Here is an 18,068-nt window from a genome sequence, read left to right as displayed (position 1 = left end):
TCGGACGGCCGCTCGTGGACTGGCTGCCCCCTTCTACCTGGCTTTCATCGGCACCACTCAGAAACCGCTGCGACGCACCGTGGATCCGTGGAACCGCTTGCTGATAAAGGGGAGTAACATTCTGTAATCCTCGTGGCGATTTGTTTCATTGCCTACCTGCCCACCTTATTATTTTCTGGTTTGTACCCGACCCTCAGAGTTTTACACGGTCGGCTCTTTGGTCGTAAATATAGGCAGTAGTATTGTATTAAGACACTAGTTGTCGTTTGAAAATTTGTCCCGCTATTATATTGCCTTTCCTTTCTGGTTTGTTCCCGATCATTAATGTTGTAGTTAATCAGCTCTTGGTCGTAAATAGAGCCAGAACAATTGTACTAATGTACAAGTTGCCGTTAAACAAAATAGGGAGCTTGTGGTTAGATTTAATTGTTAAGCGGTTCAATTCTGTGATTGTAATTGCTTTTCTCAGTCATTACTTATAATCTGAACAAAAAAATGGTTTAAATGGCTCTGAGCACTGTGGGACTTAACTTCTGAGGTCATCAGTCGCCTAGAATTTAGAACTACTTAAGCCTAACTAACCTAAGGACATCACACACATCCATGCCCGAGGCAGTATTCGAACCTGCGACTCGTCGCGCGGTTCCAGATTGTAGCACCTAGAACCGCTCGGCCACCTCGGGCGGCATAATCTGAACAACTTGTTGTACTAAGCTGTTCGTTTCTGTGTTTGAAAGACCGTGTTATTACTTGTGTATTTTTCCTGGGTTTTGTAGTTCCGCCGAGTGAGTTCTCTTGTAATAAGTGTTCACAAGTAATGTTTTAAGACGTTCCTGCAGAGTGATCTTAATAACTGACAGTGAGTTTAACTTTGAAAATATTAACAACCACTTGTCACCAAGGCTTTAGTTAAAATTAAATTGTCAGGAGGGACGATTTGGGATCCAGTCGCACCTTGGCTGCCGATTGAAATTAAGAGGTTGTTTGCTTTGAAGTAAGCGTTATCATTGTCACATTGTTTCCTAATCTGTTGAACCTTAAAACACAGGTGTGCATCTTAACTCCGAATCTTTCGACATACAGCTCTCAAATTAAAAGTTAGGTCATTTTTTTTGAGTAACTGAATCACTCTTGTCGTCATTCGTGCTTATATAGTTTTCATGTGTTGCAGAAGGGCATTTAATAAGACAGACTGTGTCCGGCGCGGTTGTATGCACCGTTGTTTCACCCGATAACGAGCGGGCTGCAGGACCGGCCCTCTCGTAATCATTGCCATATTGCCTGTGTTCTGCAATACAGCACTTCAGATTTCTTTGGAAAAGATTAAAAGTTTATTCGGCCAATGGTTTAAGGTCAAAAGAATTTTGCAACTTTGTTCATTTTGTCAAAGAAAATTTTATGGTTAAATGATTCGATTATCTGTAAAACACAGTTTATGTATTGTTAAATAAACAAGTTGTGTGAAAAGAAAGTTTTCCTTGATTCCACTAAGTGTCACGTATCAAATAATACAATGGATATATTTCGAATACAGGAAATAATTGCATTTCTATACTAATAAGCCAAGAGATTCCATAGTTTCAGATGAGGAATGGAATTGAGAAACCTGTTATTGGGCCATTCAGGCAAAAGTGCAAGTATAATATTGAGCTGTATTCCTTGGTGAAGGTCACATATAGGCCACACCATTCTACGGCTGTCCGTTGCCGTAGCTTAGTGATCAGCATTGTTCACTGCCATGTGTGAAGCGCAGGTTCGATTCTCAGAACTGGCAGAGATTTTTCCTTGGTGAGAGAGCTGAAACGGGCTGCACTTAGCCTCGTGGTTCGACTAGAGCCGCAACTTGAGCGAGTGGTAACGGCACCAGGTCCGTTAACCCGGCAACGACCGGCAGAGAGTTGTGCTGACACCACACACGTCCTTGCCGCATCTCGGTAACGCCATTGACTGGTGACGACACGGCAGTCAGTCAGACGGGGTTGACCTGTGTGTGGTCAGAACAGCGGTGCATTCGACGCCTGTTCCATCTGTTTGCTAAAACCTGGGCGAGCTCTATCTGGGCCATTACATTCTACACATGATCGACACGCGACATGTCAGTGTGAAGTGCTGGCAGGACAAAATAATAATGAACATCGTGTCCATTAACGCCAGAAGCGAAATATCTGCATCCTGTGGTGCAATAAACCATACCCTGTCAGCCCAAAAGAGTTTCGAGCCTAATAAAAAGTAGAGAGAAGTTAAGAGGGTAGTTTTAATACTTTAGTTGTCGCGAATGTAAGAAGTATTCCAACCGATTTATTAATTCAGTTTAAAAAAAAGTTCTTGAATGAGAGGCAGCCGAACACTGCGCTGACTCCGGAAGAGGCGAGCTAATATTTGAACTCGGTAACGAGTCTAGGACGCACAACAGCGGCATGTGACCAGCCTCTCGGCTGCAGACTGCAAAGACGTAAGGCAGGAAAATACCAAGCGTACCATATATAGAGCGTCAACCGCGTGATCAGCCACGCTCAGGGCACAGGACAGAATCATCGAACGTTCTAGTAGTAGTGCTGAGTGCAAATGAAGCCATATAAATAGAACCCTCCCCTGTAATACTGGGGAGAGCGGGATGAGTTATGAGCAGGTGACACCGTCTCCACGACGCTCGTCAGTCTGATTAGGACTAAGTTTATTTCGATAGCCTTGGCTAAAGTGGAAAGCATATTGGACTTAGGAAATGTCACAGTAGGGCATCGTAGTTATGGACTTGCATATAGAGAAATGTACCAGTGGTACCTGCATGTAATGGAATCACATCGATAGCTGGCCACTTCTCCCCTTCTCCGTGAGCAGTCCTACCGAGTTCCGTACTCTGCATCACTCAAAGCCTGCTTTTCAGCTGAGGTCGGGAAATCATCAGGAAGTCCACCACCAGTTATACTCAGCGAACTCCGCAGCACGAGATAAGCTCTTCTGTCGCGCTAACAGCAGTCCTTACTCCTTCTCAGAATGTGACACAGGTCTTCTGCATTGTCTCCTCCCCCTTGATTCAAATGGTTCAAATGGCTCTGAGCACTATGGGACTTAACAGCTGTGGTCATCAGTCCCCTAGAACTTCGAACTACTTAAATCTAACTAACCTAAGGACATCACACACATGCATGCCCGAGGCAGGATTCGAACCTGCGACCGTAGCAGTCGCGCGGTTCCGGACTGCGCGCCTAGAACCACGAGACCACCGCGGCCGGCCCTCCCCCTTGACTACAGCGCAAAGAACGTTCATCCATATATGTGAAACCATCAGAAAAGTCCTTGACGATATAAAAATTCCGACGTCAGCTGCAATTAGGAATTCAAATGCAAATTTGTCCAGGCCTGGGACTCGATCCCGGATTTCCCGCTTATTGCGAGCGGTCGCCTTAACAACTTCAGCTATCCGAACAAGCTTCCCGTCCAGCCCAAATTCCCATATGCCACACACTACATACGTAGTTTCCCCTGTCCATTAACCTCATTGCCCGCAGCCTCACCTCATTGCCACAAGAGGTCGAAGAACGCGCTCTCACTGATGGTATCATAATTTGCCATCAAGGCTCATATACAGATTTCTAGGTCTTGTAGAAGGGAGTGAGTAGATGATGCACTACTGGCCATTAAATTTGCTACACCACGCAGATGACGTGCTACAGACGCGAAATTTAACCGACAGGAAGAAGATGCTGTGATATGCAAATGATTAGCTTTTCAGAGCATTCACACAAGGTTGGCGCCGGTGGTGACATCTACAACGTGCTGACGTGAGGAAAGTTTCCAACCGATTTTTCATACACAAACAGCAGTTGACCGGCGTTGCCTGGTGAAACTTTGTTGTGATGCCTCGTGTAAGGAGGAGAAATGCACAGAATCGCGTTTCCGACTTTGATAAAGGTCGGATTGTAGCCTATCGAGATTGAAGTTTATCTTATTGTGACATTGCTGCTCGCGTTGGTCGAGATCCAATGACTGTTAGCACAATATGGAATCGGTGGGTTCAGGTGGGTAACACGGAACGCCGTGCTGGATCCCAACAGCCACGCATCACTAGCAGTCGAGATGACAGGCATCTTGGCTGTAACGGATCGTGCAGCCACGTTTCGATCCCTGAGTCAACAAATGGGGACGTTTGCAAGACAAAAACCATCTGCACGAACAGTTCGACGACGTTTACTGCGGTATGAACTATCAGCTCGGAGACCATGGCTGCGGTTACCCTTGACGCTGCATCACAAACAGGAGCGCCTGCGATGGTGTACTCAACGACGAACCTGGGTGCACGAATGGCAAAACGTCATTTTTTCGGACGAATCCAGGTTCTGTTTACAGCATCATGATTGTCGCATCCGTTTTTGGCGACATCACGGTGAACGCACACTGGAAGCGTGTATTCGTCGCCATACTGGCGTATCACCCGGCGTGATGGTATGAGGTGCCATTGGTTACACGTCTCGGTCACCTCTTGTTCGCACTGACGGCACTTTGAACAGTGGACGTTACATTTCAGATGTGTTACGACCCGTGGCTCTACCCTTCATTCGATCCCTGCGAAACCATATATTTCAGCAGGATAATGCACGACCGCATGTTGCAGATCCTGTACGGGCTTTTCTGGATACAGAAAATGTTTGACTGCTGCCCTGGCCAGCACATTCTCCAGATCTCTCACCAATTGAAAACGTCTGGTCAATGGTGGCCGAGCAACTGGCTCGTCACAATACACCAGTCATTACTCTTGATGAACTGTGGTATCGTGTTGAAGCTGCACGGGCAGCTGTACCTGTACAAGCCATCCAAGCTCTGTTTGACTCAATGCCCAGGCGTATCAAGGGCGTTATTACGGCCAGAGGTGGTTGTTCTGGGTACTGATTTCTCAAGATCTATGCACCCAAATTGCGTGAACATGTAATCACATGTCAGTTATATTATAATACATTTGACCAATGAATACCCGTTTATCATCTGCATTTCTTCTTGGTGTAGCAATTTTAGTGGCCAGTAGTGTATTTTAAAGTGGAAACAATGTCCGGAAAGATATCGTTTCCGTGTTACAGACATTTGAAAACATGTTGGTAATGCGACCGCTTTAAAAGTAATTGATTAGGCGTGACGAAGTACATCACTTATTTTACAATTCCACTCATTAATAGCCAAAGAAATCGCTCGTGTACTTGATGACAGTTTCTTTTCAACGCGATGCAGTACGGTCTCTACCAACTCGGGTGTGCGTCGTCTCGCTGGAACATCTGAGTCACACCTGCTGACGGTGAAGGTGCCGTTTCTCGACGCCGTTGCGTAATTGTGGCTGAAAGAGTATGCGATGGAGTAGGACGTTGTGGAGAAAGATCTTGATAAAGGTGACGAGCTGCTCTTCCATTCCATGAGTTTCGGTATTCAGTAGGAACATGTCAGTGTATTCTGCGAACAGGTGCTCAACCGTGTTGCTCTAACACTCACAGGCAGGTGAATGAGGCTCGAACCAGTCAGAGAGGTAGGATAGACGTTAAACGACATCCGCCGATCCGACGTAAACACCCTCCATCGTGACTGCCCTTTTGCACACCTATCTAGCACAATTTTTTTCAAACGTTTGTAGCACGAAAACAGTACGTTTCTGGACTTGGGTTCCTATTCAAAATATAATGTGCTACCTCCCCTCTACAAGTCCTAGAAGTTTCTAAGTGAAATTTCCGAACATCCTGTATTAATATGTGTGTTGCCTCTTCTTTCGGACCTCTTGTGGAGATCTGGTGAGACTGCGAGCAATGAGGACAATCTCCGAAAGAACCGACACCACACATTTAAAGAAAAGTCTTCTTTCGGAAGTTGTTCAGTTGTGTGTCATATTGGATCGAATGTCAGTTATGTCATTAAAAGCTTTGACCCTTCACATGCAGTTCTGCACATCATTGTCGCTTTGCGATAGATTCGTGCTGATGGCAAGTCTCATCACCTGTAAGTTTTTTTTGTTTTTTTTTGTTGTTTCTAGAAAAGAATTGTCCGCGTTGTGCATCAAGTCGCGGCAGGCGATCACGCATCGTTGTTTTGGTCTCGGATCAAGATGTGCGGGATGAACTTTGCACACAGCTTTTGCCTCTAAAAACATTTCGGAGGGTGTCTCGAATGCTCTATTTTAGAGATGTTGTTTCAATGATTTGTAACACTATAACACTGGCTCACTACGGTGGTACGTCCACTATTTAACACGGCCTGCTCACAACTGAACTTTCGAACGCACGTTTGTTGCTTACAGTTGTTTGTTCAACATGCCACTGCAGTCACTGCTCTGACGTCGCTTGTACGCCTGGGATAAGTTAACTCAGTGGAACTTTTTGTACGGACAGTGTAAGGTTGTAAAATATTAGGCATCAACAGCTATATCCCTGGTAATGTGTAATTAACAACTACCACACAATAGAAGAGCTTTATCAGGGCAATGAAAACGCAATTTCACCATCCATCTGTTATGCATGTCTAACAGTCTGATAAACCTAACACGACTCTGAATCGACGTCGACGGTGGTCATAGTCAGCAACTTTTCTTAAGAGTAGTTATCCTGAAACTTCCTGGCAGATTAAAACTGTGTGCCCGACCGAGACTCGAACGCGGGACCTTTGCCTTTCGCAGGCAGGTGCTCTACCAACTGAGCTACCGAAGCACGACTCACGCCCGGTACTCACAGCCGTACTTCTGCGAGTACCTCGTCTCCTACCTCCCAAACTTTACAGAAGCTCTCCTGCGAACCTTGCAGCACTCCTGAAAGAAAGGGTATTGCGGAGACATGGCTTAGCCACAGCCTAGGGGATGTTTCCAGAATGAGATTTTCACTCTGCAGCGGAGTGTGCGCTGATATGAAACTTCCTGGCAGATTAAAACTGTGTGCCCGACCGAGACTCGAACTCGGGACCTTTGCCTTTCGCAGGCAAGTGCTCTACCAACTGAGCTACCCAAGCACGACTTACGCCCCGTCGTCACAGTTCGCAGGAGAGCTTCTGTAAAGTTTGGAAGGTAGGAGACGAGGTACTGCCAGAAGTAAGGCTCTGAGTACCGGGCGTGAGTCGTGCTTCGGTAGCTCAGTTGGTGGAGCACTTGCCCGCTAAAGGCAATGGTCCCGAGTTCGAGTCTCGGTCGGGCACACAGTTTTAATCTGCCAGGAAGTTTCATATCAGCGCACACTCCGCTGCAGAGTGAAAATCTCATTCTGGAAGTAGTTATCCTGTTCGTCAACTAGGGAAACTTGTTTTTAGAAGGACAGAAGGTTGTGGTATAGCGTCCCATCGACCACACGGTCACTGAAGACGGAGCATTAGTTCTGAGGGACCACCCCAGAATATACCTTACGCGTTTTAAGAAAACGAATGGAAACATGTATCTTACCACCACGCCACGTCGCTCGGTAGTTATTAGATTTATAAATGGTTTTCGGGCCCATCTAATTCTGACCACCCTCTTACAACTCATTCCAAATCTTTTTTTTTGTGCATTCTACACACACACACACACACATATACACACACACACACACACATACATACACACACACACACACACACACACACACACACACTCTCACAATGTATGTATTTCTCGTGTCACAACTACGGATGTCACAACAACGGACACACGTTGTGGCGGCATATTTTATAAATCCACCTCCATGTCCGAGTGGCGACGCTGATCTGTAATCTGCACTTTGAGAGACAGTGACGCAGCCAGCCCCCACATTATAAAGGCCTTTCTTTTCCTTTTTATGCCTCACTTGTAAAACGCTGTCGTTTGAGTACAGGCTTAGTTTCATTGAGCGGTATCATTCAGAATATCAGATGATTATATATTTAGTCAATATGAGTACAAGATGAGTATGTTGTTCCTTCGTAAACCCATTGCCAGTGACCAACTGTTTGCTCGTGTTGAAAAATTAGAGTGACTTTTTCCCGCGGTCGATGCTGGGCTAAGATGGTTAAGCGGTATGTCGCTGCTGCCTTCATCGTTTGTTCCTCGTTGTTTGTCTTTCTGGCAGGCGGCTGTGTTACGTGGAAACTATCGAACGCATATGATAACATTCACTTCTCCGAGCGACAGTCGTCAGGAGGAGCTATCAAGCAGTTCTAAGGCTCACATCCTTTACCCTATCACAAACGTTCAGTGAAACGTTCGTTGGTATCGAGAGCGAAACATGTAGAGCACTGTCCCAAGTGGAGTACTGTGCAGCAACGGCAGTTAGTGTAGCACTCCAGCCAAACTGGATATGGTTTTATGTCGACCTCCGATTCTGAAACAGGCAAAAGCCAGGTGGATTCTCCACCTCATCTACATCTACACATACATCTACATGATTACTCTGCAATTAACATTTAAGTGCTTGGCAGAGGGTTCATCGAACCACAATCACACTATCTCTCTACCACTCCACTCCCGAACAGCGCGCGGGAAAAACGAACACCTAAACTTTTCTGTTCGATCTCTGATTTCTCTTATTTTATTTTGATGATCATTCCTACCTATGTAGGTTGGGCTCAACAAAATATTTTCGCATTCGGAAGAGAAATTTGGTGACTGAAATTTCGTAAATAGATCTCGCCGCGACGAAAAACTTCTTTGCTTTAATGACTTCCATACCAACTCGCGTATCATATCTGCCACACTCTCTCCCCTATTACGCGATAATACAAAACGAACTGCCTTTTTTGCACCCTTTCGACGTCCTCCGTCAATCCCACCTGGTAAGGATCCCACACTGCGCAACAATATTCTAACAGAGGACGAACGAGTGTAGTGTAAGCTGTCTCTTTAGTGGACTTGTTGCATCTTCTAAGTGTCCTGCCAATGAAACGCAACCTTTGGCTCGCCTTCCCCACAATATTATCTACGTGGTCTTTCCAACTGAAGTTGTTCGTAATTTTAACACACAGGTACTTAGTTGAATTGACAGCCTTGAGAATTGTACTATGTATCGAGTAATCGAATTCCAACGGATTTCTTTTGGAACTCATGTGGATCACCTCACACTGTTCGTTATTTAGCGTCAACTGCCACCTGCCACATCACACAGCAATCTTTTCTAAATCGCTTTGCAAGTGATACTGGTCTTCGGATGACCTTACTAGACGGTAAATTACTGCATCATCTGCGAACAACCTAAGAGAACTGCTCAGATTGTCACCCAGGTCATTTATATAGATCAGGAACAACAGAGGCCCCAGGACGCTTGCCTGGGGAACACCTGATATCACTTCAGTTTTGCTAGATGATTTGCCGTCTATTACTACGAACTGCGACCTTCCTGACAGGAAATCACGAATCCAGTCGCACAACTGAGACGATACCCCATAGGCCCGCAGCTTGATAAGATGTCGCTTGTGAGGAACGGTGTCAAAAGCTTTCCGGAAATCTAGATATACGGAATTAACTTGAGATCCCCTGTCGATAGCGGCCATTACTTCGTGCGAATAAAGAGCTAGCTGCGTGGCACAAGAACGATGTTTTCTGAAACCATGCCGATTACGTATCAATAGATCGTTCCCTTCGAGGTGATTCATAATTAGAAATACAATACGAGGGCTGGTGAACAGAGACTGAGACTGTTTTTTTCCGCAGCTGTTTGTTACTCCATTTCTCTGTTTACACGATCTTTTTCACAGTATTTACCTTCTATATACATTTTATAGCACCTCTGCCAGTCCTAGACACAAGCCATTATTTGTCAGGTCCTTGACAATCGCCTCACTTTTCTTAAGCACTGCTTCCGAGCTCTCCAATCGAATGCCCCAAGTTTTGACTTTGGTGATTGGAATAATAAAAATCATAGGGTGAATGGTCGGGTTCTATAAGGGGGATGCGGTACACAAGTAATGCTGAATTGTGCCGCAAACTGCATGAAATGATTTGCGACGTGAGGCCGTATATTGTCATGAAGAAGTCGTCACACGGCCTGAGAAAGTTCTGGTCATTTCCTTACAATGTATTTTCTCAGTTTAACCGATACTGACCTTAGTATGCTGCTGTAACAGTACTGTGAGTGGAAAATGCATGCTGGTAAATCATTCCATGACAGTAAAAAAATGTGATCGCCAACACTTTCCCTGCAGATGGAACAACTTTCGCTTCTTTCACCTCAGTTACGTAATATTATCCGCCGATCTTCAGAGCAACTGTGTTGATGTCGACTTTTGACACAGCATTAGCCGAGACACCAGGTCCGACTTACTAGACACAGTGTCCGCAGCTCGTGGTCGTGCGGTAGCGTTCTCGCTTCCCACGCCCGGGTTCCCGGGTTCGATTCCCGGCGGGGTCAGGGATTTTCTCTGCCTCGTGATGACTGGGTGTTGTGTGCTGTCCTTAGGTTAGTTAGGTTTAAGTAGTTCTAAGTTCTAGGGGACTGACGACCATAGATGTTAAGTCCCATAGTGCTCAGAGCCATTTTTTTACTAGACACAGTCAAGTGATGTCCTTGAATAACCTAAACACTGTCGCAAGAGGTAGTGCATCGTCACCGTACAATTGCTGCAGCTTTTCCCAAGTTTCAGTGGCTGTATGGTTTAAACGAACACAAACTTCTCTTGCACTGTACCGTCCTGTCGCGTCGCCTCCAATATTTGGCATGCGAAATGCAAAGAGTGTATACAAAGTAGAGGATTACTGCTAACCTTCCGATACAGAGTGCTGCCACCCATGGATATTGTACATAAAAACCAGCTGTTTTCAAATGTTCATGGTGCAGATAGGAAACAATCACGGAAGCTACAGAAAAAAATTAGTTTCGGATTTTGTTGATGAGCCCTCGTACGAAGAGGTTCAATCACGAAGGCATGTAGAAAACATTTTAAATGATCTACAGACAGGTGGCGTACATGACATTCTTTCTTGTAGATTAATGTGACAGTGTGACGTCAGAGGCGGCATGCAGCCAAGGAAACAAGTGCCAGATTCACATATAAACTGCAATTCTGCATAACGTCGGGAAGAAAAGAGAAGTATGGGATCTCTAAGGTGGTTTGCGAACCGTCGCTCTCGTGTCGACTGACGTGATGGTGTAGTTGTAGGAAACACTCGCCTTAGCAGGGAGCTAGTTGCGTATTATCTCACGTTCACACTTGTTTTTCTGTAGGTGAATATATCTCTGCTTATAAAATTCCTGGCCCCACATCATATCATAATTACTGTTTGGCTCAAAGGGCTCTGAGCACTATGGGACTCAACTGCTGAGGTCATTAGTTCCCTAGAACTTAGAACTAGTTAAACCTAACTAACCTAAGGACATGACAAACATCCATGCCCGAGGCAGAATTCGAACCTGCGACCGCAGCGGTCTTGCGGTTCCAGACTGCAGCGCCTTTAACCGCACGGCCACTTCGGCCGGCTAATTACTGTTTGGAAAATATTCACATTTTGTAGAAAACATCATTTCACCGCTTAACGATGAACGGTCAATGAAAACCATTTCACCGAAAATAGCTTTTACCAGTGAAGACACAATGGTAGTATAATTCGCCGATGGGTAAAAGCATTCTGAAGATATGGTACCACATGAAAGTAAAATTTATTCAAGCATTATTCTGGATGTATATTGTCAAAAACAGTGGCTTGGACAATTCAAAAAAAGGTTCAAATGGCACTGAGCACTATGGGACTTAACATCTGAGGTCATCAGTCCCTAGAACTTAGAACTACTTAAACCTAACTAACTTAAGGACATCACACACATACATGCCCGAGGCAGGATTCGAACCTGCAACCGTAGCAGTTATGCGGTTCCGGACTGAAGCGCGTCAGAACCGCTCGGTCACAGCGGCCGGCTGCAAAAGTTCGCAGCGATTTCGTTTTGCATGTTGGTGTTCCGGTTCCTATAGGTTTATTTATCGATTGTCTTTTTTATTTGTAGTTCACTGTTGTTATATGATTTTACATATTGTCATTTTGTCATTTGGAGATAGTGAGTAGAGCTGTGGACTCTAGAAAATCAAGTGCCAAGAGGAGAAGACGGAACATTTCCGAAATATTCTTGCGTTTGACTTCAGTAGAAGGGTGACGGCAGTGGAGGTAACAAGATACATTTTCGTCGTGATTGGGGATAATGCCAATGGACAGAGCACGGCAAGAAACTCATTTTAAGGAGCATCGTTTTGACATTAGTAACTCTCCACGTTCAGGAAGACCTTCGGTATGTGATGAAGATCGTTTAAACTCATTAATCCGCAATGATCCACGAGAACTGGCAGATGTGATGAAATGTGACCATTCCACCATCGTGCGACATTTGCATGCAATGGGGAAAGTTAAAAAATCGCGTGCATGGGTACCGAGTGCTCTAAGCCAAAGTCATAAAAATCAGTGGGTGGCCATATGTGTATCTCTGCTTGTTCATCATCAATTGACTCATGAACAACACCGACCATTCTTATGCTGTATCGTTATTGGTTCTTATCCTGTTTAGTTCCTGGTGACGAGAAATAGTGTCTTTATGCTAACATAAGCAAAAGAAAGGAATGGTTGAACCAAAACAAAAGGGTAACTTCCCGTAAAAAGGTCTATTGCACTACGAATTGCTTCCCTGAGGTGTAGCTATCACTACAGACATTTATTGTCAACGTCTGAGGCGTTCTGGAGACGCAGTGCAAGAACAACTATCAGGAAGACTGCGTGAAGTCTTCTAGACTGACAAAAAACACTATTCAGGAATTGGGTTGGGAAGTACTTCCGCACCTACATTATTCACCTGATCTTGCGCCCTCAGATTTTCACTTTGTCCGCTCTCTGTCGAACAACCTTCAAGGAATTTCCTTTCCGGATGAAAATGCGCTCCGAACATGAATTGACGAGCTCTTCACCTCAAAACCATGTGGTGTCTACAGTCGCGGAATTTAAAAGATACCGCAGCGTTGCCAGACACTTATGAATTGTAAAGGAGAATATATAATTAATGACTAAAGTATCTATTATGTGTATTTGTTGTGTTTGTTATACTTATAGTAAAACGCTACCTACTTATGCACCAATCCAATAGCAGACTGCCAAGTATTGCAAGATACACATAGTCTGAAATGTAAGCAAATTACCTGTCTTCAAGATGTTAACAGAGTAACCACGCAAAATATATAGCCGTAAGTGACATCATCACATGGAGTAAAATCATGATAAAACGGTCAACATGTATTACCCGTAATGTTGGGTCGTCGCTGGCGTACTATGCTTGCAACTGCGATGCAAACAGCTGAGGACGCAAGGTCGCTAGATGTCGCTGACGGAACGCGATATGCAATGACACAAAGTCAGAAATTTGACCTTAGACATTCTGCATAAAACTAAACGGGATTCATTGAAATGCACTTTAAGAAAGAACTAGAGTTTTAACATGAGTCCAAAGGGAAATATTAGCTTGGATCGTAAAATGCAGCTTCAAATAAGTGTCTGTGAAATATGCAGTAAAATAAAGTTAATTGACAGCGAGCATACCAAGTGCGGTTCCAAGACATAATGAAAATGTATAGTATCAGAAATACAATCAATAAAAGCTCTAAAGCTTAACTAAACGTATCATAATGACATTTCATTTTATGAAAGCTGATTGTTAGTGGTTGCCTGTGAAGTATTAAGCTAATGGAAAGCAGCATATCAAAACATGATTATGGACCTTTCTCCAGTCAGTTTTTAACTGTCTTTCCTTCCGTCGACTGGGGTTAACACGTAGTCGTTTTCTGCTCCATTTTTGTCTTCGTGTTCTACGCTTCTGACACGGGCACATGTGACCCCAGTTGTTTTTGCTCCTAAAGCAAAACAAAAGAAACTATAAAAAGGCTGAGGGCACAGTTGGCTCGCCGAATCCAAGAAAGGGCAACGTGGGCAGTACAGGGCCGGGGGATAAACAGAGCTCCACCGGTATACAACAACAGTCTGCCACATAATGAAAAATAGGCTTTGGGTGCAAATTCATTCTGTTCATTAAGTAGTTTAGAAGGGTGGCGTTTCTTGTTTACATACTCGTAAATCTCTATTTCTTCCAAAGGATCCAATAGACGTCCCTCAGGCACAGTGTGTACAACCTATGTTAGTTACGGTATGCTTGTGAGCAGTCAAGTGCTGTCAAAATGCAGTTCTGTTTTGTGGATGCGTGTGTTTCTTGAACGTAATGTTAAAATCGCTGCCCATGTGTCCAAGATAAAACTTCTCACAATTACTGCATTGTATTGTACAAACAACCGAGTTAAAAAGTTTATTACGTTTTGTCACCTACACTATCTCTAAGCTGCGATTTTGGAATGATATTTACTTGAAATCCGCATCTGACGATTGTGTTCTTTAATTTCTTCTCCAAACGCTGAGTGATTTGTCCGCAGTATGTCACCCGGACAAATTTCTTCTTACTGTTTACTGTTTTCTGTGGTCCTGAGTGTTTGTATCGCTCTTTTTTATTTTGTTGTCTGGACGTGTGACAAAGCTTTCTGTCTACGCTTTTGCCTCCGCTGTTTTTTTTAGTATACTTAGTTCCTTAAGAACTCTTTATTATCTGATGGCAGGCGGATAGGTCGGTAAACTACGGACATAAGGAACGATCTCTTGCATCACACTGGGTGGGGAGATTTACCGTGAATAATGTTGTCTGTACATGTAGTTTTTCTAAAAATACCGAACGTGTGCCTACTGTTATTTTTAAAGTTTATTAAGTCCAACAAGCTAACAGAAATATTCTCCTCTATATCAGTGGTGAAGTTTATTTGTGGGTGGACAGAACATATCCGTTGTGCGAAGACGCCATTTAACATCACGAAGACATCATCTATGTAACGTTTGTAGTAGATGATTTGATCTTTGTAGTCTGGAAATTAAAAAAAATCAAGTCATTAACAAAGTAATAGCTAAAGTCATGCTGTTTATATAATTTTACTGGAGACGATGAACAACAATACGGATCATTTATTCTGATATTCATAGGACAGCTTTTTCTGTAGCAAAAGGACTGGACTTAGAAGTATGAACAAGATAGTAATATTGGTTTAATAAATTCTTTTCCGGTTTTAGATCCACATTCAGCACCTGCCGACATATCTCTGAGCTTGGTTGCCCATGCTACTCGACTTGAGAGTTAAGCCACTCACCGTTACGTCCGTTGTCAACTCTCCATCCCTTCTGTCTCCGGATTTCGAGGGGTTTTATGTTTCCACAATGTAGTGTATATCAAAAATGGCCATTGTTACAAAAAGTAAATTCGAACGTTTTAAACTCGCAACTTAAAATCTTTGTTGTTCGTGTTTAGCGTTGTTGCCAGGTCTTGTGAAGTATATAGGGGCATGAAAAGCGTCAGATGTTGAGTCATCACAGGACACGCAGACGCCTCGTCCTCGTGTGAGACAGCGTTATCAGCACCTGACAAACAACAAACACAACACAACACATTAACATGTCTAATATGACGTAGGATTCAAAACAGCTTGCAGACTTCTCGGAAAGGAAAAATAAAGGTCCTGAATGGTTTCCTATGAAATCTTATACCATTCTTGTTGTAAAATAGCGGCAAGTTAAGGTAATGACGATGGAGGCGGATGGCGATTACGCACCCTTCTCTCCAAAGCAGACCACAAAGGCTCAGTAACATTGAGGTCTGATGATTGTGGTGAGCAAGGTGAGATGTGACAGTTCATCCTCACGCTCACAAAACCAGTCCTGGACGATGAAAACTGTGCGAATAGGGGTCTTTTCGTCTTGGAACACAACGTCACCACTAGGGAACTGACATTATACTATAGGATGAAACTGATCGGCCAAAATGGTCACATAACCTTTGGCAGTAATGCGAACTTGCAGAGTATCCATGGGGCCCATGGAATACCACGACAAAGCTTACCAAATAACTGTCGATACCACGCCATGTTTCTTGACATAACTCTCTCACAAGTTGGAAAAAGTGTGAAACAAGAGTTATCCGACCAAATAACATTCTTCTGTTGCACCACAGTCCAGGTATTATGGTTATTATACGAAGTTTCCCTGTTAAGGGCGCTTGGATCATTAATTAGTGGTTTTGGAATTTCAGTTCGACCTGGAATTTCCTGCTTCTGGAACCCCTTTCAGGTTCGCGAGTACGACATTTAATTCTGCAGAGAGGTTTGCAGCTATCGTCGTTTTACTTTTTGTCAAAATCCCATTTATATGTCACGATAACTCAACAAACACTTTCGTCCGCGTTGTGACTTTTTCGTTTGCCCTATACTCTGTATAAATCTTCTATACGGTACCTCTTGAAACACCAAACACATCGGTCTCCACTGTTACGCAAGTTCCCTCAATACGAGCACCAACAATTTGCTCATCTTCGAGTTCACTTAGGCACGGCGTAAAGCACTCACGACTACACAGAACACCGTTATGACGACTGACACGTGCAATGTATTGAGGACATCGCACAGATGCCGTTCCTGATCAAATGCAAGAGCGCAACCTGCAGGCTTGCCTAGCATCTGCCTTTATGTACAAGCATGCATTTTTCTCGGTATTGCCACATTTTTGTCCAAATCCTGCAGAACAATACAAGAAGATAAGCAGTACTGTTTATAAAATAAAAAGATAAGCAGTACTGTTGACAATGATTTTGTAAGGTAAATAGTTACTGCCTTACGACCACCATATTTTGGAAAAGTTTGGATGCTTATACTTCCAATAACTGGGAACTGAGGTGAAACTTCGCCGCTGACAACCAGGTGTTCATAACTTGGCCTTACAACCATAAACAGCGATAGTGTTCATATAGTGAGCGTATCTCCAGTACTAACTGTAACTCTCTTACGAGAGCAAGCTGCATTTTTTATGTGAAATATCTAACATCTTTTTAAACAATAGAAACTTTATTAACATTCTCAGCTTTAGAATTGCCAGGTCTGACAGTTTATAAAACTATAATCGTCTACAGCAGGAAACATTAAACATTTAGTAGTCTACAATGATTGGGATATAAAAGTGGTTTTCTATTTTTGTCTTTCTTGAAGGATAAGATAACACAATAGACACTACAGTTTTCCTTTTTGCTTGCTCGATAGTGTAAAACGGCTACAGTAGGCGGTAGAGGTTCGTATACGCTGTGCAACAGGCTGTTTACCAGTGGGCTTACAGCTTACACGGTGGTAAGAGTCACCTCAATAGCAGTAGGATAGGTATGACGAGGGAATCGTAGACAGCACATGTGCAACTGCGTGTGTGCGGCATTGATAGAACCCAACGATGCCTTACTATAAAATACGAATTCTTGTCTATTCTTTCCATGATGCGACGGTACCAATGAAGCGCTCGATTCTTATCGCTAAGGAGTGACGGAAGATATCAGAGGCCACCGCTGTGACCGAGCAGTTCTAGGCACTTCAGTCCGGAACCGCGCTGCTGCTACGGTCGCAGGTTCGAATCCTGCCTCGGGCATGGATGTGTGTGATGTTCCTAGGTTAGTTAGGTTCAAGTAGTTCTAAGTCTAGGGGGCTGATGACCTGAGATGTTAAGTCCCATAGTGCTCAGAGCCATTTGAACCATTTTGAAGATATCAGAGTGTGGGTCTTGTCACTCACCTGTAGTCCACTAGCAGTCGCGGAGCATCCACTGCTGAGTCAGCTGGTTTGCTGCAGGCCCTGGGTGTAGGCAGCCAGAGGACGGCATGCACTCGCTGACAGGCCGCAGCCGCGCCACTGTCACAGGCGCCTGCCCTGTCGCTATTCATAGAGGCCGGCGAGTGGACCCAATGCGCACGCGTTCGCCTCCCCTAATAGCGCCCACCTGGCAAACCAACTCTTGTGTCACACTCCGCGTCGTCATCACTCATCGCACTGCTCCTTGCAGGTAACTTTAAAGTGCCCAAAACCAGTCTGTCATACGGTGACCCACGTGGGTGGCGAAGAAAACATTCCACGAAGTTGAGAAACGACAGGAAGCCTAATGTGCTAGCGCTAGTGTTTCATTATTTTGTAAAATAAATATTAAATTTTGATGTCTATTGTAAATTGCCACCTTTGTGGAGACGGCGATTTTAGTGGCAAAAGTAGAGACCACGTGTGTATTGTCAAATGCTCTGCCTGAC

The 18,068-nt window shown here is 44.1% G+C and overlaps 1 protein-coding gene across 2 annotated transcripts in view; it reads right to left on the bottom strand.

The window, feature by feature from the left end:
* LOC124594227 (glutamate receptor ionotropic, kainate 2-like) overlaps nucleotides 1-17,686 on the bottom strand; it is a 281,777-nt gene extending 264,091 nt beyond the window's left edge. For both annotated transcript variants that reach the window (XM_047132590.1, XM_047132591.1), the window contains exon 1: nucleotides 17,563-17,686. The gene's annotated coding sequence lies outside the window, so the exon portion shown is untranslated. The remainder of the gene's footprint in view (nucleotides 1-17,562) is intronic.
* Between the last annotated feature and the right edge of the window lie 382 nt (nucleotides 17,687-18,068).

Source organism: Schistocerca americana, chromosome 2 (genome assembly GCF_021461395.2).
Source record: "Schistocerca americana isolate TAMUIC-IGC-003095 chromosome 2, iqSchAmer2.1, whole genome shotgun sequence".
Classification (NCBI taxonomy): Eukaryota; Metazoa; Arthropoda; class Insecta; order Orthoptera; family Acrididae; genus Schistocerca; species Schistocerca americana.
Note: the sequence above shows the minus strand (reverse complement) of the source record. Positions and strands in the feature narration are given on the sequence as shown.